The sequence below is a fragment of the Dasypus novemcinctus genome, chromosome 30 (assembly GCF_030445035.2).
Source record: "Dasypus novemcinctus isolate mDasNov1 chromosome 30, mDasNov1.1.hap2, whole genome shotgun sequence".
Lineage (NCBI taxonomy): Eukaryota > Metazoa > Chordata > Mammalia > Cingulata > Dasypodidae > Dasypus > Dasypus novemcinctus.
In genome coordinates, this window is record NC_080702.1 from 49,174,259 (window position 1) to 49,185,453 (window position 11,195).

An 11,195-nucleotide genomic window follows, 5' to 3' on the forward strand; every position below is an offset into this window, starting at 1 on the left:
GGTCCATGGTTTGGTTCCCAGTGCCTCCGAAAGAAGAAAGAGAGCTGGTGTAACAGACAGGAACAGCAGGCTGACTCAACAAGATGATGCAACAAGAGACACAAGAAGAAAATCATAACGAGAGATACAACAAAGCAGGGAATGGAGGTGGCTCAAGTGATTAGGTACCTCCTTCCCCCATTGGAGGTCCAGGTTCAGTTCCCATTGCCTTCCTAAAGAAATAGCAAACAGACTCAGCAGGTGCAAACAATGAGGGGGTGGGGAGAAATAAAAAAATAAAATAAATCTTATTAAAAAATACAGTATGTTACTATCACTGAAATGTGTAATTATCAGAATGATCAAAATAAAGTATGGGTCCATCAGCCCCCAAAATTTCTTCATGTCATTTGGTGATTAACTCAAGCCAATGGCAGCAAATGATTCACTTTTTGTCTCTGTAGTTATGCATTTCCCAGAGTGTAATATAAATGGAATCACAGTTTGTAGACTTTTGAATCTGGCTAATTTGATTTGGCTTAATGCATGTGAGATTCATCCATATTATTAGATGCTTCAACAGTTCCTTCTATTTTATTGCTATTTTATTCCATTATATGTATGCACAACAGTTTATCTATTCACCAGTTTAAAAGCATTGGGTTGTTTCCAAGTTTTGCCAATTATTTATGAAGTCACTATATACTTTATATAAGTTTGCTTGTGAACATCAGTTTCCTCTTAGGTAAACATTTTGGAATTAAATTGATGGGTGATACAGTAAGTATATTTTTAACTATATTTGTAACTGATAAACTGTTTTTCAGTTTGGCTGTCATATTTAACAGTCCCTGCAGCAAAGTATGAAAATTCCAATTGCTCTTCATTCCATCCAGCAGTGGACTTTTCCAGATTTCATTGTTAGTAATAGGTATGGAGTATCACAGTGTAATTTTAATTTCCTTAATGACACATGATGTTGAACATATTCCCTTGTCTTTTTGCCATCCATATATCTTCTTTGGTGAAGTATCCACTCAAAACCTTTTCCCATATTTTTAGATGGAGTATTTTTTAAATTTGTGCTTTGAAAGTATTTTTTATATTTGAATACAGGCATGTTCTGCAAAAATCTTCCCTCAACCAATAACTTTTCATTGTCCTAATGCTATCTTTCAAAGAGCAGAAATTTTTAATTTTGATTAAGCCCGAAGTTTTGGGTTTTTTTCTTTTATGGATTGTAGTTTTGATGTCATCAATAAGAAATATTTGCTTATTCTAAGGTGACAAAAAATATGTTTTCTACTCCTAGAACTCTTGGCCTCTAAGGTCATTGCAGTAGAGAAAGAGATGGTTGGAGGACTGTATTTTGCACCATATTTTAAGTGCCATGGTTGAAATCAACGTACATCAGTGCTTCTTCTACTTTAGTGTGCATCAAAGGGAATCTTGTTAATGTGGATTCTGATTGAGGACATTGGAGAGTGAACTTGGGATATGTATTTCTAGCAAGCCCTAAGGTAATAGTGGTGTTGCTGTCTCATAGCCCACACCTCGAGAAGCACAGACTCAAATTCCATTTGAAAACATCCCTTTGGCCTGAATCCTTCATTTGCTCTAACCTAATTGCAAAGAGGTCAAGGAACATGTTTTTCCTATGTGCCCAGGAAGAGACATTATTTCTGTCGCATGAGACTACAACAAGAAACCTCAGAGAATCAAGATGGAAGTTGCCTCTGCAGCTGCAGGGTCACTGTGGTTTGTCTGAATTATATCTCCAATGATGTCCATATCCTAGTGCCTGGAACCTGCCATTTTACCACATGTGGCAAAAGGGACTTTGCAGATATGATTAAATATAGGATTTTAAGATCAGATGATTAGTCTGAATCATGCTGGTTGGCTCAATGTAATCACAAGGGCCTTGATAAGAAGGAGGGGCAGTGTCAGAGAGGGTGACATGATGATGGAAGCAGAGAAAGAGAAGCAGGTGCAGTGATGAAAGCAGAGGTAAAAGTGACATCAGTTGTGGAAGGGACCCACAAACCAAGGAATGCAAGTAGCATCCAGAAGCTGGAAAAGGTAAGGAATGGATTCTCCTCTTGAGCATCCAAAGAAATAGAGCCCTGTCATACCTTGATTTTAGTCTAGTGAGACTTATTCTGGACTTCTGAACTCCAGAACACTCTCAGGGAACCCAGGAATTGGCTAAACACTCAGAGAAGCAACTGTTTTTAAAGACCTGGGACTGACATTCTGAAGGTGGCTGAGAAACTCCTGGCCTTGGACAAGGTTATGAGAAGGACACATGTGCCAAAACTGAGGGTGGGACTTTGAACAGTGAGCTATGATTCCATGAGTCTGGAGCTTCCTGATATTTGAATACTTTTCTCCCTCTCAGGAGATAGCATAGACAGTTTTATGTTGAAGGGAGCAGCAAGGTCTTAGGGTCAGCACATCCTGTCAACTTGGGTCAGAGAACTGCTGAAGAAGGAACCAAAGAACTAAATTTGTCAGAGCTGGAGATTTTTGAGACAATCTATTTTAGTAGTGTAATTTCCTGATAAGCAGGCCTCTCCTCCTTGCTCAACAGCCTTGAACAAAGACTAAATCAATTATGACATCTTTGTTTGCCTTTGCCCACTGAGTACCAACACTACCTCAGAATCATTTTTGGCCAGCAACCCACACAATAACCATCGAAGCAGGCATGGATGTACCTGCTCAGAACTCCCATCAGGAAAGCACTTGCTGCCCAGCTGCCAAGAGTATGGCATCCTTCAGCTGTTAGCTCTTTCAGGGTCTTTCTCAGCTTTTGGGAGGAAATTGTATTCTTTTCTGGGCAACCCCTGGTCAATGCCTGAGCAGGGCCATAGTGTAAGGGCCCAGTTGTTAATAGCACCAGTAATTATGCCATAATAAAAATTTTCCATTCCAAAAATCTTTGTATCAATGGGCCAGATATTTCAAACTCTTTGATAAACTTTTAAAAATGAAACAAATAAAATGATGGACCTAACTGATACTGTGGTAATATGCAGCAAGCTACCTAAGGTGGAAATGAGCAGTCTAAAATGATAATTGAGGAGATGGGAGAGAGAGGCTTGACAGAATACAGAAGGCTCTAAAAACATGAGATGCCCTAAACAACAACAGATAGCCATACTTAAAAAACAAAACTGAACAAAACACTGCTATATCCAAGTGTCCACATTGTGAAATTTCCTGACCTATATTTTTACTAAAATGAAATAATTGGAAAAGCAATTACAGAGCAACCTAGCTAATAATTCAGGAGTAATATTAGTAAGGAAAATAGTAGAGAAAAAAGAAGAAAAAGTAGGATTACAGATTATTACCAGCTTAAAAAAAAGTAGTGATAGAGACAAAACTCATACACTCAGTGGGGAAGTTTCAGGGATCTAAGCAGTTCAGCAAGATGGGGTTTCCTTGTTTTCCTCCCAGGAAGGGAGAAGGTTGGAGAAGACAGGCTTAAGGAATTTGAACTCATTACTTTTGCAGTGTCTCATCAGACACACTTTATCCTGGAACAGGGTCCCAGTGCCACTAACACCCACCCAATGGCCTAGAAAGCGGCCCTTTGGCTCTGAGCAATGACACCCCGAGGCAGCATGTTCCTCCTTCACAGCCGCACCATACCACTATGAACAGCAGCACCAAGATCAGGAAAAGCAAGGAGAAAAAGGCCAAGGCCATGACCACATATTCTTTTATTTTTTTATTTTTTTATGCCTAGGTGTGCATTTGTTTTTTTAAATATATTTTTATTTAATTTTAAGAGATACTTAGATTATGTAAAATGTTACATAAAAAAATAAATGGGATTCCCATATGCACCACTCCCCACACCTCTCACATTTCCCACATTAACAATATCTTTTTTTAGTGTGGTACATTCACTGCAATTAAAGAACACATTTTGGAGCACTGCCATAAGCATGGATTATAGTTTACATGGTAGTTTGTACTTTCTCCCACTCCATTCTGTAGGTTATGGCAGAATATGTAATGGACTGTATCTATCTTTGCATTGTCATTCAGAATGATTCCAAGTCCTGAAAATTCCCCCATATTACATCTCTTTTTCCCTCTCTCTGACTTCAGCACCTCCAGTGGCCACTGTCTCCACATCAATGATATAATTTCTTCCATTGCTAGAATCACAATAAGTCTATAGTAAAATACCAGTAAGTCTACTCTAGTCCATATTTTATTCCCCAATCCTGAGGATTCTGGGATGGTGATGCCCACTCCATCTCTAATTGAGAGGGGACTTTGATCCCATATGGCTGATGGATAGGACTCTCTTGCTTGCAGTTGTAGACACTCTTGGTTCCTTGGTATGGTGGTTGCCCATCCTCACCTCCTTGTTAGTTGTCCTGGGTGAGTCCAATGAACTGGAGAGTAGGTTTTGCAACTCCACTGAGGCTCAGGGCCCAGCTGGCACATGGACAGCCCAGAGATTCAAGTCTCTTGGACATACACATACCAACTCCACCACCAACTATAGGTTGCAACAGCAGTGGCATGTGTAGAGAAGACACATCTGAGGTCAACTCTATCACATTTGGGAACCAAAAAACAAAGTAGGGCCCACTGGGAAGGCATCAAACTCTGGAGCTATCTGCCATGACAATAGGATGTGGGTGTCTTCAGAGCCCTCAAGAGCACCACTATTTTGAATAGTATTTAGTTTGGCTGTCTGTGAGATCCTGCTGATATGTGCATGAGCATTACCTCTCTGATGACCTCCTAACTCACTTTGAAGTCTCTTAACCATATCAACTCATTTGTCTTTACCTTTTCCCCCTTTTATTCAAGTTCTTTTTCCAGTTGCATCACTAGCTGGTTATTGGTAGTGATCCCTTGGTGCCAGAGATGCTTGACCCCAGGAGTCATTTCCCACACTGGGGGGAAGGTAATGCATTTATATGCTGAGTTTGGCTAAGAGAGAGGCCACATTTGAGCAACATGGAGGCTCCAAGGCAGTAATTCTTAGGCACCCTACAAGGCTAGCCTAATCTTCAATTTCAAGAGCAAAAGGCTTATTAGCATTCTCAACAATATATAGGGGCTATTAATGGATCAGCCTTACTCACTAGTCATTGCTCCTGTACTTGGGGTATTGTTGCTGTTCCATTAGAGAATGTGACAGTGCTCCCCAGGAAGAAATTCAGTATTCTTTCAGTTGCTGTGCAGATCTCTACCCACTGTGGCAATGCCCCATGAACATTTGAAGGTATTTATATACCTTCTACATATGCACAGATGAACTTCCTCCCATGTATCCCCCATCACTGACACCTCAAACCAATGATGCTCCCCTGCCATAGTTGTAACCCTTCTGTGATCCAAAACTTCTTCAAAAATGAACCTAAGAATATTCTCAATTTCAATTAAAAACAAAATGATATAATAACAATAGGTTTAAACATAAGAAGTAAAATAAGTAATAATTTTGAAAAACTAAAATTAAAAAAAATTGGGGCATTAAAAATGAAAAATAATTAAAAATTTTTTTTTTATATTTTACCTTTCATCACTGTAATAAGTATTATCAGTATGTACAGTGGCCTTTTCTTCCATTTCTTCCCCAGTGTCTTACTTTTTCTCATTTCATCTTCAAAGAAATTTTTTTGTTTTTTTTAAAGATTTATTTATATATTTCTCTCCCCTTCCCCCCCCCCGCCAGTTGTCTGCTCTCTGTGTCCATTCTTTGTGTGTTCTCCTGTGACTGCTTTTATCCTTATCAGCAGCACCAGGAATCTGTGTTTCTTTTTGTTGTGTCATCTTGCTGTGTTAGCTCTCTGTGTGTGCAGTGCCATCCTTGGGCAGGCTGCAGTTTCTTTCATGCTGGGTGGCTCTCCTTACAGAATGCACTCCTTCTGCAAGGGGCTCCCCTACTCAGGGGACACCCCTGTGTGGCAGGGCACTCCTTGTGCACATAAGCGCTGTGCATGGGCCAGCTCCACATGGGTCAAGGAGGCCCAGGGTTTGAACAGAGGACCTCCCATTTGGTAAGTGGATGCCCTTTCTCCAAGTCTGCTACTCCAAAGAAATCTTAGGTCACAGTAAAGTCACATACAGAATACAGGGCTCCCATATATGTAACATCCTCCTCCTTTCCCCCTTCCCTATTAATAACCTTTTTACATGTGGATGGTACATTCGTTACAACTGATGTTCAAATATTGAAATCATGGTCAGTGGTTTACATTATGGTTTACATTTTAGACCATACACTATTATAAATTTTTGATGAAATTTAACAAGGCCTGTATCCATCAATGCAAGATCATGCAGAACACTTCCATTGCCCCCTAACTACTACTCTTCTATCTATTCTATTCCTCCCTCCCCCTCTCCTCAGGGCCCTCAGTGACCACCAGCTTCACTGCTTGAAGGGCAAGATTCATAGATGCTTGCAATAATGCTGAGGACTTGACACACTAGTGTGTCCTGCCCTTTTAGGAATCGCCCATGCTCTTCATAGACACCTACCCTCTGTTTAAGAACATATTGAGCCTCCCCAATTTGGGAGTCCAACTACTTCCCACTCATTATGTTGCTCTCCCTCCACTGATACAACACACTATGACCAAAAGATCACTCACACATTCTCTGGAAGATTGCCCCAGGTGTCCCCTGTGCCAAATGCCCCTCCCCCATCCAGCACCCAAACCAGTAACCCTTCCTTGCCATATTGCCAAAAGAGTTTTCTTAATATAGTAGTTTCAACCACATACCTGCCAATCCCCCATGTTCACCTGCTCCCTGCCCCAACCTTCCCCCCAGTTCCATGGACCTTCCAATCCATCCTCCTCATCCTAGTCCTCTTTCAAGCTTGCAGCACCCAATCCAATATCCCTACACCACTGTCATATCCCTTTATTGCACAAATACTCACTTCCACCTTCTCATAGATTTCACTGGTGTAGGTGTTGGCTCACAACCTTCTCGCTTTCTATTTCCTGTAAACCTATCTTCCAGACCCAACTCTCTGAGTCAGCTCAATTTCCTTAATTCATATCAAGTGAAGAATGCCACTATGAATATTGGTGTGCATACATCTTTCCATGTCCTTTTCTTCAGTTCTCCTGGGTATATACCCAGCAGTGGAATTTCTGGGTCATATGGCAGATCTATAGTTAGTTTTTTGAGGAACCACCAAACTGTCCACCACAATGGTGGGACCATTCTAAAGACCTACCAGTAGTGCATGTGTTCCCTTTCCTCCACATCCTCTCAAACATTTGTAGTCCCCTGTTTTTTCAATGGCCACCAGTCTAATGGGTGTAAGATGGTATCTCATTGTAGTTTTAATTGGCATTTCTCTAATAGTTAGTCATGTTGAGTATCTTTTCATGTGCTTTTTAGCCATGTGTATTTCATCTTTGGAGAAGTGTCTGTTGTAATCACTTGCCCATTTTTTAAATAGGCTGTTTTTCTTTTTACTTTTAAGATATAGGATTTCTTTATATATGCTGGATATAAGGCTCCTCTCAGATAAATGTTTACCTAATATTTTTTCCCATTGTGTAGACTCTCGTTTGACTTCCTTGACAAAATCCTCTGAGGTGCAACACATTTTAATTTTGAGCGAGTCCCATTTATCTATTTTTTCTTTCACTGCTCATGCTTTGGGTGTGATGGTCATGAAACCATTTCCTATTACAAGTTCTCATAGATGCTTCCATACATTATCTTCCAGTCTTTATGGACTTGGCTCTTATATTTAGATATTTTATCCATCTTGAGTTGATTTTTGTATAAGGTGTGAGATGGTGTTCGTATTTCATTCTACTGGAAATGGATATCTAGCTCTCCAAGCACCATTTGTTGAAGAGGCCTTTCTCTCCCAGTTGAGTAGGCTTGGTGGCCTTGTTGAATATCAGAAGACTGTATATGTGAGGTTCTGTATCAGAAGCCTCAATTCAGCTCCATTTGTCAGTATGTCTATCCTTGTGCCAATACCATGAAATTTTGACCACTGTTGCTTTGTAGTATGTTTTAAAATCAGGTTGTGTGATTCCTCTGATTGCATTTTTCTTTCTCACTATGCCTTTGGCTATTCAGCACCTCTTGTACTTTGAAATAAATTTCCTAGTTAGTTTTTCCAATTCAGTAAAAAATGCTGTGCTGATTTTTATTGGGATTGCGTTAAGTCTGTAGATTAGTTTTAGTAGGATAGACATGTAATGATATTTACTCTTCTTACCTATGAAGAGGGAATATTCTTCCATTTATTTAAGTCTTCTTTGATTTCCTTTAACAGTATTGTATAGTTTTCTGTATGTAAGTCTTTTACATCTTTAGTTAGATTTATTCCTAGGTATTTGAATTTTTTAGTTACTACTGTAAATGGTATTTTTTCTTGATTTCCTCCTCAGATTGCTCATTAGGGGTGCACAGAAATGCTACTGATTTTTACACATTGATCATATAACCTGCAACTTTACTGAACTTGTTTATATGTTCTAGAAGCTTCATTGTAGATTTCTCAGGGCTTTCTATGTAGAGGATCGTGTCATCTGTGAATAGAGAAATTTTCACTTCTTCCTTTCCAATTTGGATGCCTTTTATATCTTTCTCTTGCTTCAGTGCTCAAGCAAGTACTTCTAACACAATGTTAAATAGGAATGGAGATAGTTTGCATCCTTGTCTTGTTCCTGATTATTAGAGGGGAACTTTTAGGATTTCACCATTGTATGTGATGTTAGCTGTTGGTTTTTCATATATACCCTTCATCATGTTCAGAAAGTTCCCTTCTATTCCTATCTTTTGCAGTGATTTTATCAGGAAAGGGTGCTATATTTTGTCAAATGTTTTTTCTCTGTCTATAGAAATGATTGCCTGATTTTTTTCTTTACATCTGTTTATGTGGTGTATTGCATTGAGGGATTTTCTTATTTGAACCATTCTTGCATACCTGGGATGAAAGCAACTTGGTCATGGCATATAATTTATTTGATGTGTTGTTGAAATGATTAGCAAGTATTTTGTTAAGGATTTTAAAATCTAGGTTCATTATAGAGATTGATCTGTAGTTTTCCAATTCTTGTGGCATCTTCATTTGGCTTTGGTATTAGGGAAAATTTGGCATCATATAATGAGTTAGGCAATGTTCCTTCTACTCCTGTTTTTTGGAAGAGTTTAAGCAGCATTAGTGTTAGTTCTTCCTGGAATGTTCAGTAGAATTCTCTGGTGAGGATGTCTGGTCCTGGGCTCTTCTTAGTTGGTAGGTTTTTAATGACTGATTCTACCTCTTTACTTGTGATTGGTCTGTTGAGTTCATCAATTTCTTCTGTCATTAGTGTAGGCTGCTTGTGTGTTTCCAGGAATTTGCCTATTTCTTCTAAATTGTCCTACTTGTTGGCATATAATTTTTTCAAAGTATCCTCTTATGCTTCCCTTTATTTCTGTGCAGTCAGTGGTGATATAACCTTCCTTATTTCTTATCTTTTATATTTGCAGCTTCTCTCTTTTTTTCTTTGTTAGTCTAGCTAAGGTTTTGTCAATTTTATTGATCTTCTCGAAGAACCAGTTTTCACTTTTATTTTTTTCTAGTGCTTGATTATTTTCTATTTCAATTAATTCTAATCTTTGTTATTTCCTTCCCTCTACTTCCTTTATGGTTAGTTTGTTGTGCTTTTTCTAATTCTTCCTGGTGTGCAATTATGTCTTGAATTTAATTCTTTTTTTTTGTTGTCTCATATATGTGTTATGGCTATGAATTTCCGTCTTGGTACAGATTTAGCTGCTTCCCATGTCATTTTCATTAATTTCAAGGTATTACTGATTTTGTTCAAAATTTCCTCCTTGACCCACTGTTTCTCAAATAGTGTGTTGTTTAATTTCCATATCTTAATTTCCATATCTAAGCTGGTTCTCTGCCCCTTACTGATTTCCAGCTTCATTCTATTGTGTTCACAGAAATTAATTTGTATAATTTCAATCTTTCTGAGTTCATTGAGAATTTTCCTGTGGCCTAGAATGTGGTCTATCTTGGAGAATGGTCCATGAGCACTCAAGAAAAATTTATCCCACTGTATTTGTGTGTTGTGTTCTGTACGTGTCTATTAGGTTCAGATTCTCTAATGTATCATTCAAAGTTTCTTTATTGATATTCTGTCAAGAGGTTCTGTCAAATGGTGATATGGTGTATTAAAGTGCCCCACTATAACTGTAGAGGCATCTGTTTCTCCACATTAGTTTTTCCAGTCTTTGCCTCATATATTTTCAAGCACCCTAATTAGGTGCATAAATGTTTATAATTGTTCTTCCATCTTGAAAGATTACCCCTTTTACTAATATAGACTGTCCATCTTTACATCTTACAATGCTTTTGCATTTAAAGTCTATTTAACTCCCACCCATTTTTGGTTATTGTTTGCTTGTAAGATTGTTTTCCAGTCTTTCACTTTCAGCCTCCTTGAATCCCTGGGTCTCAGGTAGGTTTCTTTTAGACAGCATGTAGGTGGGTCGTATTTCCTTATCCATTCTGCCAGTCTGTTTCTCTTGACTGGTGACTTTAATCTATTAACATTCAGTGTTATTATTCTCAAGGAATTACTTACATTAGACATTTTTCTTTGGGTTTATTTCATGTATGTCGTATGTTGTTTTTATTTCTCTTTTTGTCTAGTCTATTTAACTCCCACCCATTTTTGGTTATTGTTTGCTTGTAAGATTGTTTTCCAGTCTTTCACTTTCAGCCTCCTTGAATCCCTGGGTCTCAGGTAGGTTTCTTTTAGACAGCATGTAGGTGGGTCGTATTTCCTTATCCATTCTGGCAGTCTGTTTCTCTTGACTGGTGACTTTAATCTATTAACATTCAGTGTTATTATTCTCAAGGAATTACTTACATTAGACATTTTTCTTTGGGTTTATTTCATGTATGTCGTATGTTGTTTTTATTTCTCTTTTTGTCTTTGTAGTTGTTCTTACACTCTCCTCCAAACTCTCTCTCCTGTTTTTTCCTTTCAGCCTAGAGAACTCGCTATAGTATTTCTTGAAGGGCAGGTTTCTTAGTGACATACTCTCTTAATTTCTCTTTATCTGTGAATATTTTGATTTCCATCATTTTTGAATTTCAGTTTTACTGGATAAAGAATTCTTGGCTGAATGTTTTTTTCTTTTAGTATCTTAACTATGTCATACCATTGCCTTCTTGCCTCCATGGTTTCAGATGAGAA